Source organism: Canis lupus, chromosome 1 (genome assembly GCF_011100685.1).
Source record: "Canis lupus familiaris isolate Mischka breed German Shepherd chromosome 1, alternate assembly UU_Cfam_GSD_1.0, whole genome shotgun sequence".
NCBI classification, from domain to species: domain Eukaryota; kingdom Metazoa; phylum Chordata; class Mammalia; order Carnivora; family Canidae; genus Canis; species Canis lupus.
This window is the reverse complement of record NC_049222.1, coordinates 89,412,130-89,431,326: the sequence shown is the minus strand read 5'-3', so window position 1 is coordinate 89,431,326 and position 19,197 is coordinate 89,412,130. Positions and strand designations below refer to the sequence as shown.

The following is a 19,197-nucleotide window of genomic DNA, read 5'->3' as shown; positions in this document are numbered from 1 at the left end:
AGAGTCGTCAGCCCAAACATATGACCTTAGTTAGCCCTGGGATCTAATATCCTTTGTTCCTAATAACTTGAGTCCAGCGTAACATAGCTAAAGAATATAAAGTATTAAAGTTCATTAGAAGATGTACTTTGCTTAAATGGAACTCATTCTGGAAAATAAATTTGTACTTGCAGGAATAATATTTTTTGCTAATGATTCTTCTGATAGCTCAACCTTCCATGAAGAATTTTTAAAGATTGGTACAAAACACATTAATAATGACTCCGGGGCAATTTACAATATGTATTAAGAACCTTAAAACTGTTGATAACACTCAACTCGGAATTTAAACTAAGGAAATAGGAAATGGGCTCAGGGGTGCCATTGCCACAGAGCTAGAAATAGCAAAACACTGAATGAACTCAGTGTCTAGAGGGAAGTAGTCACATGGGTTATGGGATGCCAGTCAGAATAGAGTAGGTCTGGTTCAAATAATGCTGTGGAAGAATACCTAATGACAAGAAAAAGTCTGTCAGATAGGATGCTTTTGGTTACAAGTAGCAGGAGATTTTGAACAGCAGGAATTGCAAAGCTTTTTATCTTACCATGTGACAAGATGCCCAGTTTAGGGATGGTTGCGAGGTTGGTGCACTCAGAAGCTTGGCAAGGAAAAGCAGTGCTGGTTCTGCCAATCTTTCCTTTACTGGCTGATCCTCTCAGGCTCGCTCCTTCGCCTCGCCAGCCTGCAAAATGGCTGCCCTCGTTTCCGACACCTCCTGCGTGAGAAGAAGCTTCTTTTTGCAGGTCAGGTTTTTGGTTTTTGTTTTTAAGAACACAAGAACATTTTCCAGAAGCTTCTGACAGACTTCCCTCAGGTCTCTTTGGCCAAAATAATGTCACATGCTTATTCCCAAGCGAATCACTGACAAGACCAGGGGAATTATCTGGAATGGCTTAGACCAATTAAGTTTTATTCCCTGAGGCTGGAGAAAATCCCAGCCTTCCCTCCGGCACAAGGCTGGCCTATATCTGAATAAAAAATCAGGGTTGGCTGGCAAAGCAAAAAGGAGAGAAATGGCTATTAGCTAGGCTAACGCCAGCTAACACAAACAGTCAATGTGATATAATTCCATTTTTAGAAATAAAAATGAATGTAGATAGGCTCCAGAAGAAAGAGTGAAATGCTATACATTTTTAAATGTTATCTCCAGTTGGCAGAATTACAGAGAGTATTTGTTTTTCTTATATCTGTTTTTCCTTTTGTCCCTCAAATTTTCTGTGATGAATATGTAATGAATTTGAACAAGAACAAAAACCCTCAAGAAATGTTATCTTAAAATATTTACAGCTCTTACCAGGGCTTTTTGAAAAGTAAATACTAAGAGCAAAAATGTTTTACTCTTATGGAAGTTTAAACCAAGGGCATTCAGGTGAGGATGGAATCTGGTGCAGCCTCCAAGGCTGGGGCCTCTTGCACCCACATGCATCACGAGGACCCAGGGGCCCCACAGTGATGCCAGCAGGTCTACCTGAGGAGGCTACCCCTGCTACTTAGAAGACTGTGACCCATCAGTTCTCTTCTCAAAGGGAAGAGAAAGAGGTCAGGGCAGCACAAACCAGATTCTAAGCCTGTTCTCAGAGTTTGCAGACAGAGGAATTACTGTAGACCAGACTAGGAAAAGGGGTTACCCAGGGACCCCTGGCTACACCACAAGCAAAAAGATAGGGCTGGAAGAATGGAAATGGAAGGCATGAAAAAAAAGATAAAAAGCATCAAGGTCACTCTGTGCCCCCACAGCACCCTTGTAGTAACTTGGCACAGAAGCATATAACATGTCGTGGCCATGTCAGGCTGGAGTTGTATCCTGCTGTACCTCATGCATCACGTGTGGTCACTTCTCAGTCCATACCTGGGACTCAGAGGGATGAAGGAGACCCAGAATGGCCAGAGTTGGCCAATACTGGAGAAAAGGCATTCAACAGCCAAGATATACTCTGACAGTATACATTTAGTCACCAGACCTCTGAGCTTCTCTCTCAAACCCAACCAATTCTGGCCTTCTGCATCCATCCCAACACTGGGGGAGATGAGAGAAGTGACTCCAATGGAAACCAAACCCACCAGCTCTAGAGTAACCCAGATCTCAGTACCTATTGACTCCGCCAACTCCTAGCTTTGAAATTTTGGGCATGCTCTCCCACCTCCTAGTGCCTGTTTCTTCACTTGTAAAATGGGGATAAGGCTACTTAAGACATTGAATGAGCTAGCTCATGCAAGGTGGGGCAAACGTCGGCTCTTCCTGAGTGACAATACCAGAAGGGTCCCTCTTCACCTTGGGCTCTGAGCACCCAGATTAATTAAGTGCTCTGGAGCCATCAGAGTCACTTTTCTGAATCGAGGTTTTAATAGAGGCAGATTGCAAGGGCTTGCTCTTGCCAAAAAAAAAAAAAAAAAAAAAAAAGGTTCTTTGACAATTATACCCAGCTAACTTCACCTGCTCACAGCTGGACCACCTACTGCCAGGGAAGTGAGCTCTGGCTCTGGGGGAAGACAAATTGTGCCCCAGGGGATGAAAGAAGAAAGTAAGTTGAAGGGCACTGCCATTCAGAAGGATTCTGTGGGCAGTGGGAGGGATAGATAGGACAAGAGAAGAAAGAGAAAGCAACCAGAGCCAGACACTGGAGGGATTCCTCTGTCTAGGAGAAGCTGCAGCTTTGGAAACATTGAATTCTTTGCTCTTCCCAGGGTGAGGGAACAGCTCATAGGAGCTTGAGGTGAGGTGGAGAATAAATTCTCTCCAATGAACATTTCTGGACTATCAAAGTGCTTCACTCAGTCTACATAAGACCCCGTCAGTCCTGCAGTAGAAATAAGGGGATCTCTTCTGTGGGTAGAGTAGTCTTGGTTGCCTATTTGGACATGAATTCTGGTTCAATAGCCATTGAAATTGTCCTGAATTGGGGGGAGGGTAACATGGGACATGTGAAGATGAGAACTCTCAATGTCATGTTTATTTACCCACATTGCATGAAGTGAAAGTGGGTCTCCTACAACAGAGTTCACCAGCCTACCAAAAAACACTCCATGACAAAAGTCAGAGCCTGTGGACTCCCTTCCTTTTTTTCACCTAAAATGTTTTGCTGTGTTTCTGTATTTCATCTAAGAAAAAGAGTATATTTGTAAAATAAATATATTTTCCACATTTGCATTTTGATAATAGTGCATTTGAGATTTCAGAGATCATACAGCTAGTGATTTTAAACGTACCTGGGAACTGAGACTCAGAGGTGAAAGCGTTTATCCAGGGTCACAAAAGTTGCTGGTGGTTGACCCAGGACTGGAGCCCAGGGTTGTATGCAAATATTGATGGATTTATGTGTGCATTGACTAGTTTATACTAGATCATAAGAAAAAGAATTTCTTTATTAGATGTGTTATTTGCAAATATCTTCTCCCCTGCCCCCCCCAATAGTAACTAATCTTTATTTCATGATAATACATGTCCATACTTTAAAGATCCCAGTAGCACTACCCAATATACAACTGGAAACAGTGGTCCCTAATCTTTGAATGCAGCTCCTCAGAAAGAGCTACCTCCTAACCTGTCACCTGCTTCCTCTGATTTGTGTCTCCATGTTTAAAAATAATCTGCTAATGTCACATTTCTTTTTTAAAAAATAAGTTATTTACTTATATAGATTGAGTGTATGAGCAGAGGGAGGGGCAGAGGGAGAGAGAGAGAATCTCAAGCAGACTCCCCGCTGAGCATGGAGCCCCAAGCAGGGCTTGATCCCATTGCCCTGAGACCATGACCTGAACAGAAGTCAAGAGTTGGATGCTCAACTGACTGAACCACTCCATGTACCCCTAACACCAAATTTCTTGAGTTACCAACTGAAGGCATAATCTACTGATTTCTGAATTTGCAAGATGAAGGTTTAGCACTTCTACCCCCTCATCCCATCCCACCTATATTTGGCATTTATTTTTAAATTTCTGATTAGGGACGCCCGGGTGGCTCAGGGTGTGATCCTGGGATCCTGGGATTAAGTCCCGCATCAGGCTCCTCACAGGGAGCCTGCTTCTCCCTCTGTCTATGTCTCTGCCTCTCTCTCTGTATCTCTCAAGAATAAATAAATAAAATCTTTTAAAAAATAAAATTTCTGATTAAACTGAGAATCAGCAAGTAAATCATTACAATCATGTGAATATTTTTTCCTGCTGAGTCAAGTAACATGATTTTATTTCCTTTCTATTTCCAACTTTTCTTGTTCTTAGAGCTAATTGTCACTTTATGTATTTTTTTAAAAGATTTTATTTATTTATTCATGAGAGACACACAGAGAGAGGCAGAGGGAGAAGCAGGCTGCATGCTAGGAGCCAGATACGGGACTTAATCCCAGGACCCCTGGATCATGTCTTGAGCTAAAGGCAGATGCTCAACCACTGAGCCATCCAGGCATCCCAGCACCTTATATTTTAAATTTTCCTTATTTATCCTGGTACTGTCGTGAATTCTGCACTTTCCCACCAGCCCTATTTCCCACACACATCATGTTTCCTTCCAGTTAAATCTTATTCCTGGCCGGATCTTGCCTGGAGCCCCATCTTCCTGCTCCCAGGTAGCCAGGAGCTCCTTAGGCTCTGCCCAGACATCAAGCTGGCACTGCCCTTCACAGGAAATCCTCTGTCTTGTATTGGGGTCCCCTGTTTCCTAACCCCATGTATTTTTCCTGGATGAATAACTTAGTCATTTTGGTGGAGTACTTTCAGAGAAGCAGTGTATAAGAGGTAAAAATTTTTGTGAAAATGGCTGCATTCTACCCTCATACTTAGTTGATAGTTTGGATGGGTATAGGGTTTTCCTTGAGAATCGTGAAGGCACTGCTCCTTTGTCATCTGTCTTCCCAGGTTCACATTGGGAAAATCTGATGCCACCCTGGCCTTCTAATTTTTTTTATACAACCTATTTCTAGGGATGTTCTCCTTATCCCTTTGCAGGGGAAGAACATATTGAGCATCTACTAGAGATTGGACATTTTATTAGAAGCTTTACATGCACTAACCTTGTTCAGTCCTCACCAAAGATAAACAACCAAACCTGAAATAGAAATTACTTTTTCTCTTTTCAAATAAGGTAACTGAGACTCAGAGAAGGTAAGTGAATTACCCAAAACATGGAGCCTATCATAGTAACCTATGCTGTAGTGCCAACTGCAAAATCTCAAAGAAATTTCTTCTGTCTCTATCACGTGTCCTACATGATTGTCAGTGGGCTCTGCTTCTCACGGTCACTCATGGACCCCAGATCCAGAAGCTCTAACTAAATATGTGCTTGCAGGATCAATTGCACTACAGGAAGGGAAATGACAAATCTCATAATGGTTCTCACAGTTTCTGCCTAGAAGTAACATGTTCCATTGGCCAAAGGCTGTCACATGCTATACCTTACTTTCAAAGGCAGTGGAAGTATTTCCATGGGAGAATTCCTTCCTGGCATTTTTCCAGAAGTGCACTTTTTTTCCCCCCCAAATCCCAAGTCCCAGTAATAGTTAGCCAAGAAATTGGAAAAATGGGAAAAAGTTGTGATTCTTCTGCAAGATTTAAAATGGAAGAAGCAACATAGAGATGTTACTAGTTCAGAGAAATCACTAGTTCAGAAGTTGAAAGCAAGACCAAGAAATGCTAATGCACAGAATCAAGGTTAAAGTGACTTTTCCAGGAACCAGAACAGGGCCACCCACCCCAGAAGCCAAGAGCATGAGTCCTACTAGCTGCTTTGGCTGTGTTATGTGTTTTCATGGCCCTGTCTGTTAAGTGAGTCATTCTTAGAAATAAAATGAATATCAGAAAAAAAAAAAAGAAATAAAATGAATATCAGTAAGCTATGCATAATATACTTCATGCAAGTCCTATGAGTTATGTTTGAAGAAATCAGTTTTGGAAACAAAATATACCCTTAAATTGGCAATTTCAACACATGCTTCTATTTAGTGTTGTTAACTTTGGTAGGAGATCTGAATGTTATGTTACTGGAACACAACTCACTAACATTCACTGGTGTTTCCCAGTGTTTGAATGTTCCCTCCAGGCCACAGGTCTTTGTAAACATTTAATGGAAGAAATGCAAAGAGCAGATGATGTAAATATTGTGGAATACTCTGACGGGAAATTAGAAACTGAACAAAAATCTAAATGAGTAAAAGCAGTATCATTTTCAACAGCAAAATCAAAGCCAGGGCAAGAAGACAAGAAAAATAAATATTTTTAATATTCATCATTAAAAAAGGAAATAAATGTATATGAAGCCATATGTACTCTAAAGCTCAACTCAAAGGTGCTTTTGGATGCACTCCTAACAGTTGACCAAATGTCAAGGCAAAAAAGGAAATTGGTCAGGCAGTTAATGCCTTGTGAGTTTTAAATTTTCATTTTAATAATAATACCTTATAGAAATATTTGTTGCACTACATTCCATTTTTATAACAATTTTCATTTGACGTTTATCCTATGTCTCTTTTCCTTTCTTTTAATATGTTCTATTGTCAAATGTCTATCTAAGGAAAGACTGTTTTTACATGTTATTGAAATATATATAATCTTATCATTAGAAAATTATTCATAATAATAATGAATCATGCATTTATTATTATTTTTTAGTGAAAACCTCCAGCAGTTTGCTCCTATTACAGAAGAATGACCTGGTGGCCATTATAGTTGCACATTATTAATTAAATGTCATGAAAAATACAGAATAATTTATGATTTCAGAATTCCTGGGAATTCCCATTTTTTATTCCCAAATCTCAAAGACTGATGCCTCTTAGGAATCTGGAAGTACTAAGCAGTGGGAGATAGAACTACTGAGAGCCTGAAATGACCATACTCAGAAATATTTAGTAAATAGTACTAGGTACCACCCAAATGTTGGAGTTAGGATCAAAATCTTTCTTATTCCAGACTCATATTTTGTCCTCTACCTGAAATTTCCTCCATTGTTACTAGGTATTAATATTCATTCATTCATTATTCATTCATCAATAATAATTTATTGAACCCCTTGTGTGCAGGAATCATACTGGTCTAGCACAGAGATGTCCAATCAGTATTTGTTGACTGCCTAATTACCAGGCACTAAAAGGTGCTCTAGCAAGAAAACAGTGGTTCTGAAGGAATGACACATAGGATACCCACCTTTTGATGGGGAGTAGAAGGTAAAGTCAAGAGAATGACAGGGCAGTTGGAATGGAGAGTATGGAGGATGGCTGGTGGCGTCCCAGTTAGCACTAAAAGTATTCCTGAGACAAAGGGATGAAAGGGGGAAAGTTCTGAAATAGAGCCCCTGGGCTCCTGAGAGAAAGATGAGAGGGTGCCAAGACACATAGCAGACTGAGTAGGACCGTGGATTTCGACATCTCATAGTCCTGAATTCAAATCCTAAATCTGTGGTCTTATCAAATTGCTGAAATGCTTGGAGTCTTGGTTCTCTTGTTTGAGAAATAGGAACAAATCTTAATCTCAAAGTGTATAATGTAAGAAAAATATACTTACGTACTTATAATACATCGAACTCTTGGTACAGCATTTGGAACATTGTAAATGCTCAGTGAGAGCTATTTATCATATTTTATTATCATTTTTGCCTAATCCTCAAAATTCTTGAGAATTTTCAAATATTTATGAGTAATATGCCATATGAAGATTTAGAAATTTCTTCAATGAATCTAGAGTTCTTGCCTAAGGGGAGACTATTTAAAATGTTGTCTTTCTGGAGGAAAAAAAAAAAAAGACCCGAGCTTTCATATTTCCTTTTTCATTCAGTGATGGGAAAGGTTTTTCTTAGCCTGTTTGTCCTGAAACCATGGATACAGAATAAAAATAAAAGAATGTGGCTGCCCTGGGATTTGAGATGCATGTGGTAGTCAGAAAGCATAAATAAATACATCTGATATGTTTCCAATATCTTCAAGGTAAACGTGGAACCCAGCTCTCCTCAAGCTTGTTGTGGGGTCATGTTGCGCCCTCTGGTGGTCCATCTTTTCAATGGTTTTTCAATGGCTTTGCCCGCCCAGATGAGCAAACTTGAAGGAACTACCTCCTGGTGAGTACTTTTCTCTTCAACAAAGAAGGAGTATCTATAGTTTGGGAGCTGCTTTCTATAGTCAAAGTCCTGAAAATGGCTCGGTCAAATCTGTTTCCATGATTTTCTAAGGGAAGATAGCCTTGTGGGTGCATTGATGAGTAGTAGTAGTAGTAGTAGTAGTAGTAGTAGTAGTAGTAGTAGTAGTGTTTTTCAACAACATTCATTTCACTTTCATATATATGTCACCTTGTACCTGTCTTGATCTGTCTGGTCAGAAGTGCAGCCAGTAAGTAAGAAGTGGCACCATATGACAAATATCCCTGGCAAAGTGGGCTGTGGAGGCTTTGTATACCATGATAGGGAGTTGAGACATAACACTTTAATCAAATGATCCTTATGACAATGAGGAGATACTGAAAGGTTTAATGAATGGGAAGGAGGAAGGGGCATGATCAAATTTATACTGCAGAAAGGTCGCTCTGGCTGAAGTGAGAAGAATGGATAGTAGTGCACAAAATCTTGGAGGCCAGAGGACATTTGGGAAAAAATTGCAGAAGGGCGGGTTTGAGATTATTATAGTCTGGGCCAGGTGGTGTAACAGGGCTGAAGAGGAGAGGATGAATTCCTGGAGATGTTTGGAAGGTAGCATCATGAAAGACTTGGCTCTTAATTATATGTAGAGAGTAAGAAAGAGTCAGGAGTAGAGAATGCTGCCCAGATTTTTGCCTTGGGCATGTGGGTAGATGGTGGCAGTATTCAATGAAATTAGAACTCTGGGGGAGATCCAGATTTCAGGCAGGGACCACCTCAGAGTTCAATTTAGGACATGTTCTTATAGAGGAACCAATAGAATAGCCAGGTAGGGAATGCCAGGTCGCCTATTCATCTGACTCTAGATCCAAGCTCTTTGTGCTGTGCTTGGCTGCCTCATCCTCCAGACAGAGATCAAACTCTGGAATGGTGGGAAGAAGGTGCTGTCAAGGATTTTTAGTCCTATTGGCCCAAATGATTTGTCCTGGGTATCCCTTTTGGTCTTAGAGAAGGAATAATGGAGAAGGAGTGCAAGGAGGAAACCTCAATATTTCAATATTCTTTTTTCCAAAAGCATCCACTGTTGTAATACTGTAATGAACTCAGGCAAGAGTCATCAATGGATGCTAAAACCAGTTTGTAAACAAATTATCTACACAGTCTAAAAGTATCTCTATATAGATTTATTATGACAACAGGAAATAGTTACCTTTAGAGTGAAGAAACCTACTGACACCACCAATGTCCATCCACAGATTATTATTAATTATAAAAAGGGAAGGATTTCTCACAAGTAAATCATCTGGATACTACTTTAAGCCCATGATCAAAGTTAATGTCATCAATAGTAGGACAAACTGACAACAGGTCCCTCCCAATGTGATGTGCTGAGAAGGACCTGGCAGATGCATAATTTGAACCTGTCCAAAGGAAATACCACATAAACCAAATTCAACAGACATGCTAGAAAACCACAGGTCTATACTCTTCAAGAATATCAGTACGATGAAAAACAAAGGTTGAGAAACTTTTCTGGAATAAAAGAGACTAAAGAAACATGACAGCAAAGTGTAAATAAGTATTTCTAGATTGGGAAAACATGTTATAAAGGAAAATATCAGACTGGTGAAATTTGAATATGGTTGTGTTTAGTAATAGTATTACATTAATGTCGAATGTCCTCACTCGGATCATTATAGTGTGCATTTGTTCTTAGGAGACGCTTGTCCACAAGTTTACATGGAAAGGGTCAGGGTGTCTGCAATTTACCTCAAACATCTCCTGTCTCAATCCATGCAGGCTACTGTAACAAAATACCATAGATCAGGGGTGACTTATAAACAATAGAAATTTGTTTCTCATAGTTCTAGAGGGTGGAAGTCCAGGATCATTGTGCCAACATGGTTGGGTGAGGTCCCTCTTCCAGGGAGCAGACTTCTTACATTCTTATGTGGCGGAAGGGCTGGGGAGTTCTCTGGGGGTCTCTTTCATAAAGGAACTACCCCTCATCATCATCTGTCTTCATCACCTAATACTTCACAAAGGCCTCACCTCCTCAGAACATCCCACTAGAGGTTCAAATTTCAACATATAAATTGGGGAGTGGGGCACAAATATTCAGCCTCTGACAATATTAATATGCAGCAGTCTCTGACAATATTAATATGCGGGACCCCTGGGTGGCTCAGTTGGTTAAGCTTATGCCTTCGGCTCAGGTCATAATCTCAGGGTCCCATGATTGAGCCCCATGTTGGGCTCCCTGCTCAGTGCAGAGTCTGCTTCTGCCTGCCCCTCTGCTCTTCCCTGCCTTGTGTTCTCTTGCTCTGTCTCAAATAAATACATATAATATTAATAATAATAATAACAACAACAACAAATGTATATAGAGAGATAAACCAAGAATGGTAAAATATTAATAACTGTTGAATTAAGAGTATATAATGTTCCATGTACTCTTTTTGCAATGTTTCTATGGCTTACTTTTTTTTCAAGATAAAAAGGAAATACATCTATCCAACCCATACACAAGTAGAGGGGATTCCAAACACAGAAATCTAACCAGTGTGTCTTTTTTTAAAGTCAAATACAAAATAATATTATCTTTTATAGCCACCAAATTCCATCTTGATGAAATGTCAAAATAGAAAACAGGTGAAGGAGTAATTTCCTGCACTGCCAGGCTCTTAAGAATGTACAGTATTTGCTGTCAATTTAGAACCTGCAGTGTTTAGAGAGGAATTTGTTTTCTTTTAAATCAAGGCACCTCAACTGAGAGCTCCCAAGGTCCAAAGAGCAGCTGGAGCATGTGCTGCTGCTGCCAGCAGGCATCCGTGTCCACCAGTCACGTGGCCACGGCAGGCTCTGGAACCAGGCAGGCTGTGCAGCACCGGCTGTTCCTGCTGGGAGCTGGTGGGATGGTGGGGGTGGGATGGAGGTAGGGGTGGTGGGGTCTTTTCCTGGATCTTTCTCGCTGCTCAGGTGAGCTGGTGCAGGAAGTTAGGGAATCAGAGCTCTGAAATGCATCTTGGAAGGCACCCAGGCCATCTCCCTCCTGCCCATCTGTGGCTTCAATCTCCTCTACAGCATCCCAACCAAGCGATCTACCAAGCACAGTCATAGCCAGTGGGCTGAAATCCCCAGACAGCCCCTCCATTTTCAAAAAGCTTAAGTCACTAGAACATCATTTGTCTTAAAAAGAAGCATCAGGACAAAATGTCTACTTCAATCTGTCAAGGCACCTAGTAAACAATTTTTAATGAAAAAAAAATGTCAAAACAGGTTAACTAAAATTGACTTATAGTCAATAATTCAAGTCCTGGTGACTGTGTATTTCAGATCCTTCAGCGAGGCATCTCTGATTAACATCATTCAGAAATAAGAGAAATTTATGTATCGGTGCTTTTTCGTCACCTTCTGAGACATGTCCATTTTATGAGTGTATTTTTTAATAAAACACAGGCAAAATTATATGTACACATACCATACGCATATGCATATGTATGTGTTCAGATAGCATGTTTGCACGTGCAGAGGTAAGATGTGGGGAGGATAAGTAGGGCATTCCAGGGGAGTGGGCATGGGCAAAGGAGAAAGGAAAGCTTTTACTTTCCACCTTATATGTTTTGTTATTGTTTAAATATTTTTTAACAAGGAGCATGTGCTATTTTTATCATTATAACACGTTTCTCAAATTTTTAAAAGACAACACAAAAGAGAAATCGCTTACATTGAGCTAAAATCTGATTGCCTGGAGTTTGCATTTTTGTACCACACTTTGGGCAACTCAAAATAAGCCTTTTCCTTCTTGCACATGGCAGCAAGTCAGCTATGTGATGCCACCCCTTGGGGACCTCATGTTTCTCTTCTCCAAACTGTGTATTCCCATTTCCTTCGGCTGTTGTGCAGTTGACAAGGTTTCAAGTCTCCATGACATCCTGTCACCCTCCACTGAGCTAAAGCAGATCAAGTGGGCACAGAGAGAAATTCATTCGGAAGTCAAATGGCAGTTGGTCATCTGTTGAAAGTTAGCAAGCCTGTGGTTCCCTGCGTTCATCCACTAACTTGGCCTAACTTTGTGGGGTCTCAGTGCTCTATTGAGAGATGCATCAGTGATGGACAAAAGCCGGGCCCCTGTTATCAATACCACCCCAAGCTCCTACAGCACTTATAAAACCTGGCTGACTTATCAATGCAAAGCCAGGACAAGAACAACAGAGGTGTCACATGATATCCTGGTCTCACTTATCCAGAATGAAACCTGTGTCAGAGCCTGAAGCTGCTAGCTCTGTGTTCATTTATCATTGCAGTGACCACGCCTTCTGTTGCCCAGTTGAGTCCTGGCTTAATGCCGATTCATCCTTGCATATGATTGATAATGTCCTCTTTACTCTTTTTTTTTTTAAGGTTTTATTTATTCATGAGACAGAGAGAGAGAGAGAGAGAGGCAGAGACACAGGCAGAGGGAGAAGAAGGCTCCCTGCAGGGAGCCCGATGTGGGACTGGATCCCAGGACCCCGGGATCATGCCCTGGGCCGAAGGCAGGCACTCAACCGTTTGAGTCACCCAGGTGTCCCTGTCCTCCTTACTCTTAAAAGGCCTATGGTTTGGATGAGGAGATATATGGTCACCCCACTTACCACGTATCATAGTAATAACACCTCCTTCACATAGAGAAGTGTTCTTAACATTAAAGAAGAAATTTCTCCCTGGCTTCAGCAACAACATCCAATGCATTTGCAAACCTTTCAGATTCATAGGTGCCAAATTACAGGAAATGAGATGGCTGCTAGCATGGCTTTTCCTCTCTGAGGTTACATAACCACCTTTGAAATGGTCCCTCTCTCCCCCCAACTTTATTCTGGGGAGCCAAGAACTAGATTCCATGAGATAACTGATTTTACCTGGTTAGCTTTCCCAGCCCACTTAGCAAGAAGCATTTGCTTGATGCTCCATCCCCACCTCTCCACCCAGGAAAATGTATTCCCCCTGGAATCAGGAGCATTAACAGTGGTATAGCCAAGAGATGCACGTGACGCCAGCCTACACCTAAGACAAGAGCACGTAACAGAGCGATCCAGAGCATGGACTCGGCCACTTAACTCGGGCAGGTTTCTTAACTACTCTGTGCCTTAGCTTCACCATCTGTAAAATGAGGTTGACAGTGGTCCTACTTCATACAGCTGGCAGGAGGTTTAAATGAGGTGGGTTTTTTTTGTCTTTCAAGTTTTTATTTAAATTCTGGCTAGTTAATATGCAGTACAATATTAGTTTCAGGTGTAGAATTTAGTGATTCATTACTTACAACACCCGGTGTTCATCACAACCAGTGCTCTCTCCTTAATCCCTATCACCTATTTCATGCATTCCTCCCCCCCCACCTCCCCTCTGGTAACCATCAGTTTGTTGATGGAGAGTCTTTGATGGTTTGCCTCTCTCTTCTTTCTTTCCCCCCTATGTTCATTTGTTTCTTAAAGTCTACATATGAGTGAAATCATATGGTATTTGTCTTTCTCTGACATATTTTGCTTAGGATAATACTTTCTAGCTTTCTGTTTCCATCCCTATCATTGCAAACAGCATGATTTCATTCCTTTCTATGGCTGAGTAATATCCCATTGTGTATAAATACCACATCTTCTTTATCTATGCATCACTAGATGGACTTTTGGTCTCTTTCCATAATTTGGCTATCGTTAATAATGCTGCTATGAACATCAGGGGGCATGTATCACTTTGAATTAGTATTTTTGTGTCCTTTGGGTAAATAACTAGCAGTGTAATTGCTGGATCTTAGGATAGTTCTATTTTTAACTCTTTGAGGAACCTCCCTACTGTTTTCCAGAATAGCTGCACCAGTTTGCAGTTCCACCAACAGCGTGAAGAGGGTTCCCCTTTTCCTGCATCCTCGCCAACACCTGCTGTTTCTTGTGTTGTTAATTTTAGCCATTCTGACAGGTGTGAGGTGATAGCTCATTGTAGTTTTGATTTGTTATTATTTTAAAACAGTGCCTGATGCATAACGTGTGCTACATAAGCATTAGGCAAATGATAAATAGAATAACTTGACCTTCACTACATGATTTCAGACTAGAATGGTCAGAGAAAAGAATATAAACAAGAACTATCTGAGTGGATCTGCTTGGGAAATTTGAGAATCCAACTGGGCTCTGTTTAGGAAACATAACCAAAGAATAGAGTTTTATCAGCTGAAGCTTCCCACCCATTGCAAACATGGAGGAAATTGTCCTTTTATAGATTAGTGCTCTGGACACCTGCCTGCCTGCCATTTCCTCCATGTCAATAGAGGCTAAAATAGGCCATCCTCATTACTGCGGGGAGGACACAAACAATTAAATGGTTGCTACACTGTATCCTGTTCAAAGACACAATGTCACAGGAAGAAACACTAGCTAGGCCTAGTTGTTGACATTGCTTCATTTACATGAAGCGTCAGTAGGTTTATCTGAGACACACAAGGGGAACACACTTCTTTGCCATTCTCTCCCGTGATGTATCATCAATGTTTGTGCACGAGGCAGATGGGATGTTTCAGAGAGCTGGAGTTCTCAATATGTTGGACCTTATCAACAATATATAAATTATTCTTGAATGGGATCTTTTCTGAGTCTGAGTGCTCCTCCCATTCTCTTGCTGTTCCTTTCCATAGCTGGACCCCCCACCACCTGGCAGTACAAGCCAGCATGGCCCCAACCTTCCTCTTCAAGCCAGCTTTCTCAAGCCCAGTAGTTAATTTACTCCCTTTCTTATCCTACCTTCCCTTCATGCATGAGCTAATATTGTACATTTTCCTAGTCATATGGCTGTTCTGGGAAGTTTCAAGGATATTATGAGTCAATTTCATTAATTCAACACTTAAAGAGTCGACCTTGTGTCTTTTTTTAGGTACTAAGGAGACATCTCACTTGGCCTCCACGTACTACTGTCTGTGACTGATTATAGATTTTGCTTCTTTTAAATATATACATATATATATATGGTATTTTTATGAAGGAAAACAAAACAAGAAAAAAAAAAACCACTCCTTTTGCTCTGAATTTAGAACCAGACTCTAATTCCTATTCCAGACTGTCATGACCGCAAGGAAATGAGGAATATCCTTCCATAAAACGCTTCCCCTCCTGATTTCTTTCAGATGCTTCAAAAACAGTCAGAAGTTTTAGGTCATTCTTTGGCCAAAGTCTGGCTCGGGTCATATACTCTGTCTGCGCCTGAGGCTGAGACGGTGTAGAGGAACAAATGACATTAGACATCTGTACTACCTACCGTTGCCAGATTCAGCAAAGAGGATTTGAATCTCAGGTAAAAATGAATACATTTTTAGTATATGTCTGTGCCATTCAGATCGGTACTATCTGTAACACGGGACAGACCTGTGCCGACACATGACTTCTTGTTCATCTGAAACTCAGATTTAACAGCATGCTCTGGTTTTATTTCGGTTTTGGGTTTTGGGGCTACCCTAATTCCAACCCTCAAGGTCAAAGCCATGCATCAGTGGCCCCAGTAAGCACATACAGAGCACGCCAGTGCTCCCACACACTTTTCCTTGTCCCCTTTCAGCCACCCGCCTTATTAGTGTCTAGATATTGCAGAGAGGATGAGGGGAGGTATTTCCCACAGGGATTGATTCCTGATGCGTGAGGCCTGAGTCTTGAAATTCCCCAGGGATGAAGTAGCATCTGTTAGAGCTCTATTATCTTCAGCTGACTGTCATATTTGCATCTAGTGACGGGGACCAAAGAAGGGGAAGCAGAAGAAAAATCTTCTCTCATGTGCTTTTAGGGCAAGTTTGAGGTTTTAGAGTTAAAATATAGTATACTGGGGCTCAGGAGGTTAAGCATCTGTCTTCAGCTCAGGTCATGATCCTGGGGTAAGGGGATGGAGTCCCATGTCAGGCTCCCTGCCCTGCCGGGAGCCTGCTTCTCCTTCTCCCTCTGCTGTTTCCCCTGCTTGTGCGCTCTCTCTCCATCTCTCTCTCTCAGATAGATAGATATATAGATAGATAGATAGATAGGATCTTTAAAATAAAATACAGTATTTTAGAACAAAGAAAAAGTACCAACCAAGATATAAAACAATTTATCTGATACATTAGAATTGTGTATGTATTCATTAGTCACAAATGGAAATGATTTTGGAGGCCATCTCCTCTCCTGCCATGTTACAGATGAGAAGACAGAGACTCAAAGAACATTCCTTTCTGGAATGAGATGGAAGGGGTGTGTGTCTATGTGTGTATATGCATGTGTGTAGTGGTAGGAGTGGTAGTGGAACAAGGCAGGAGAGGAGGAGGAGGAGGAAAGAGAAGAGGAGAAGAAGGAGGAGTTGCAGAACAGGGAAGAGAAGGAGGAGGAGGGAGAGGAAGAGGAGGAGAATTGAGGCAAAACTACCTGACATCTAAATACCTTCCTGCTGCACCTGTCCTGCTACAAGTTTGTGCATTTCTATAGCTTTTCTATAACTTTAAAACTACTATGTAACTAAAAAATGAAATCTTCCCACTTGTAACAACATGGCTACACCTTGAAGGCATTATGCTAAGTGAAATATGTTAGAGGAAGGCAAATATCATATGATATCGTTCCTATGTGGAATCTGAAAAAGCTAAATTCACAGAAGTAGAGTGGTGGTTACATGGTCTTTGGGGTACAGAAGATGAGATGTTCATCAAAGAGTACAAACTTCCAGTTAGAAGATGAATAAGTTCTAGGGATCCAATGTACAATATTGTGATTATAGTTAACAATACTGTATTATACACTTGAAAGTTGCCAAGAGAGTAGATCTTCAGTGTTCTCACCACACAAAAAGAAATGGTAACTAAGTGGTTGGAGTCTGAGCAACGAACAATGGGTAGTGGAAAGGGAGCTGGGCAGGGGGTTGGGGTGACTGGATGATGGGCACTGAGGGGGGCACTTGATCGGATGAGCACTGGGTGATATGCTAGATGTTGGCAAATTGAACTCCAATAAAAAATAAATAAATGAAAAATTAAGTGGTTGGAGTGTAAGCTAATGGTGGTCATCACATCAAATAAACACATTGTGCAGCTTAAACTTAAAAAAAAATTAAAATATTATGTAACTAATACATATTCCTTGGAGAAATTTCAGAAATACATGCAAACAAAAAGAAAACTCTCTTCTATAAACCCCACACACATGGATTACTATTGTTACTATTTTAGTGTATGAAGAGAACATATTGGTACGGATGGCCCAGCCTTCATTCTGCCTTCTTTAGGGAGACACACCATATTTTGCTCCGCGGATGGCCCCTCAATCAATAGACTATCATTTCTAGTGGGCTTGCCAATCTGGATGTCATGACCTCTGCTGACTAAGCAGTAGGCAGGTGGCTAGGGTGATATTTCCATCTCCAACTAAATGAGCCTCACAGACTGAAAATACTCACCTTCCTTCCTCCTGAAAGGAGAACAGTGAAGAGATCACCCATTAGTTCCCATCACTCAAACATATAGTACATCCCTGGGTCCTGGGCCTTCTGAGAACTAATCTTCAGCTTTGCCCTCAATTCTCTTATGGTAAATTGATTGCATTGATGGTCCCAATTGGTGGCCTTCTTACTCATGCCCATTCCAGAGGTGGAATCCTATGAAGAGGGGGAATCTAGTTCCACACCCCTCAGATCTGGGATGCCTTGTGATTTGATTTGGCTTGAATGCAGGGGAGGCGAGTGTGCCAACTCAGAGCTTAGGTTTCCAGGGACCTTGTGCGCTCTTTCACTCTCTCTCCCAGAACCCTGACTCCCCTATAAGGACAAGAAGGGCCTATGCTGCTGGAGGATAATAAAACATTTGGAGGAGAGCCCAAGGCCTCAGTCAACTGGCTGCCCTGAGATATATGATATATGGTGTGGAACAGTCTATACTACTGAGATGAATAAATTGATTTTTTTAAGCCACTGCATTTGGGGTGGTTTGTTATGTAGCAATAGCTGATACTTCCATGAACTTCCACATCTGTCCAATAAATTCTTTCTCTTGTGAGCCAGAGTGAATTTCTGTGGCTATAAACAAATAACTCAAATGGACACTTTCTATTCTTTTACCGGAATATGATCATACTCTATATCCTCTTTTGCCTACCTATTTCCCTAAGCAACTGATTTTGAGCACCTTTCCCTAGCAATAAATTGGGCCTAGTAAACAAGGCAAATCTACTAAACGGCACTTCTGAGCCTCTGCCCAAATCCTTTTCCATCATGACATTATGCCCATTAGCCAAAATGCTGTTCTTAGATAGGCCTAGCTTGACCTATTCAGCAGGAAATGCCTTTGTTTGGTGAGATTATTGGACAGTACAATGATTTTTCACAGTTTGATGTCCAAGAGAAGGACACAGTCATGCCTCAGAGGTGCTTAAGGGAACATTAACATTTCCAGCCATTGTTTACCTCTTTGGAAAAATAAGGCAGTAATTTTTATTCAAAGTGTTCCATTCTCTTCAAAAGGATAAGACAGGGATGGAGAAGACAGAAAAAGAGGTATTTCCTATAGTGACTTTATTTTCTGAAAAAGAATCTGAGTGATTAAAGTTTTCCAGTTCTTTTCTTTCTGGTCATCCTATTTCCAACATCATCTTTCTTCTTCGTTTCGGTCGGGGGGGCGGCGGCGGGACTTTCTTCTGAGTCTGGCTGCTCCTCGTCGTCCTCTCCTCTGCCTCAGCTCCCTCTCTCCGCTCGTTCTCCTCTTCTTTCTCTTCTTTCTTCTTCGCCTCCTCTTCTCTTCTTCTCCTTCTTTTCTCTCTTCCTCTTCCTCTTCCTTCTTTCTTCTCCTTCTTCCTTCTTTCTTCTCCTTCTTTTTTTTCCGCCACCAAATCATAGCTGCAAAGTGACAGGGGGAGAATGCAAGGCTTGTCTGATAATCTGAGTCTTTACACTAATGGAACTATATTAATATCCCCCCCCCCAAAAAAAATGAGTGTTTGTCAAATGCATCTCCTACAACTCAGCACATTCTTCTCTTGGAAGGGGTTTCCTGAATGCATTACCTGCTTAGGCCCTTTCCAACATGAGATATAACTGAAAGTGTACTCTTATCTTGAGTCCTTTTCTTTTGCAT

General features: G+C 41.1%; 1 long non-coding RNA gene across 2 annotated transcripts in view; it reads right to left on the bottom strand.

Annotated features, from left to right (window-relative positions):
- The window catches only part of LOC106559468, a 99,882-nt gene that overhangs the window by 1,659 nt on the left and 79,026 nt on the right, over positions 1-19,197 (bottom strand). Inside the window, exon 3 of one of the 2 annotated variants that reach the window (XR_005354241.1) lies at positions 585-755. This is a non-coding gene — a long non-coding RNA (uncharacterized LOC106559468). Of the gene's footprint in view, positions 1-584; positions 756-18,893; positions 18,960-19,197 lie in introns of those variants that run through there. The other variant, XR_005354242.1, reaches the window with a different exon arrangement.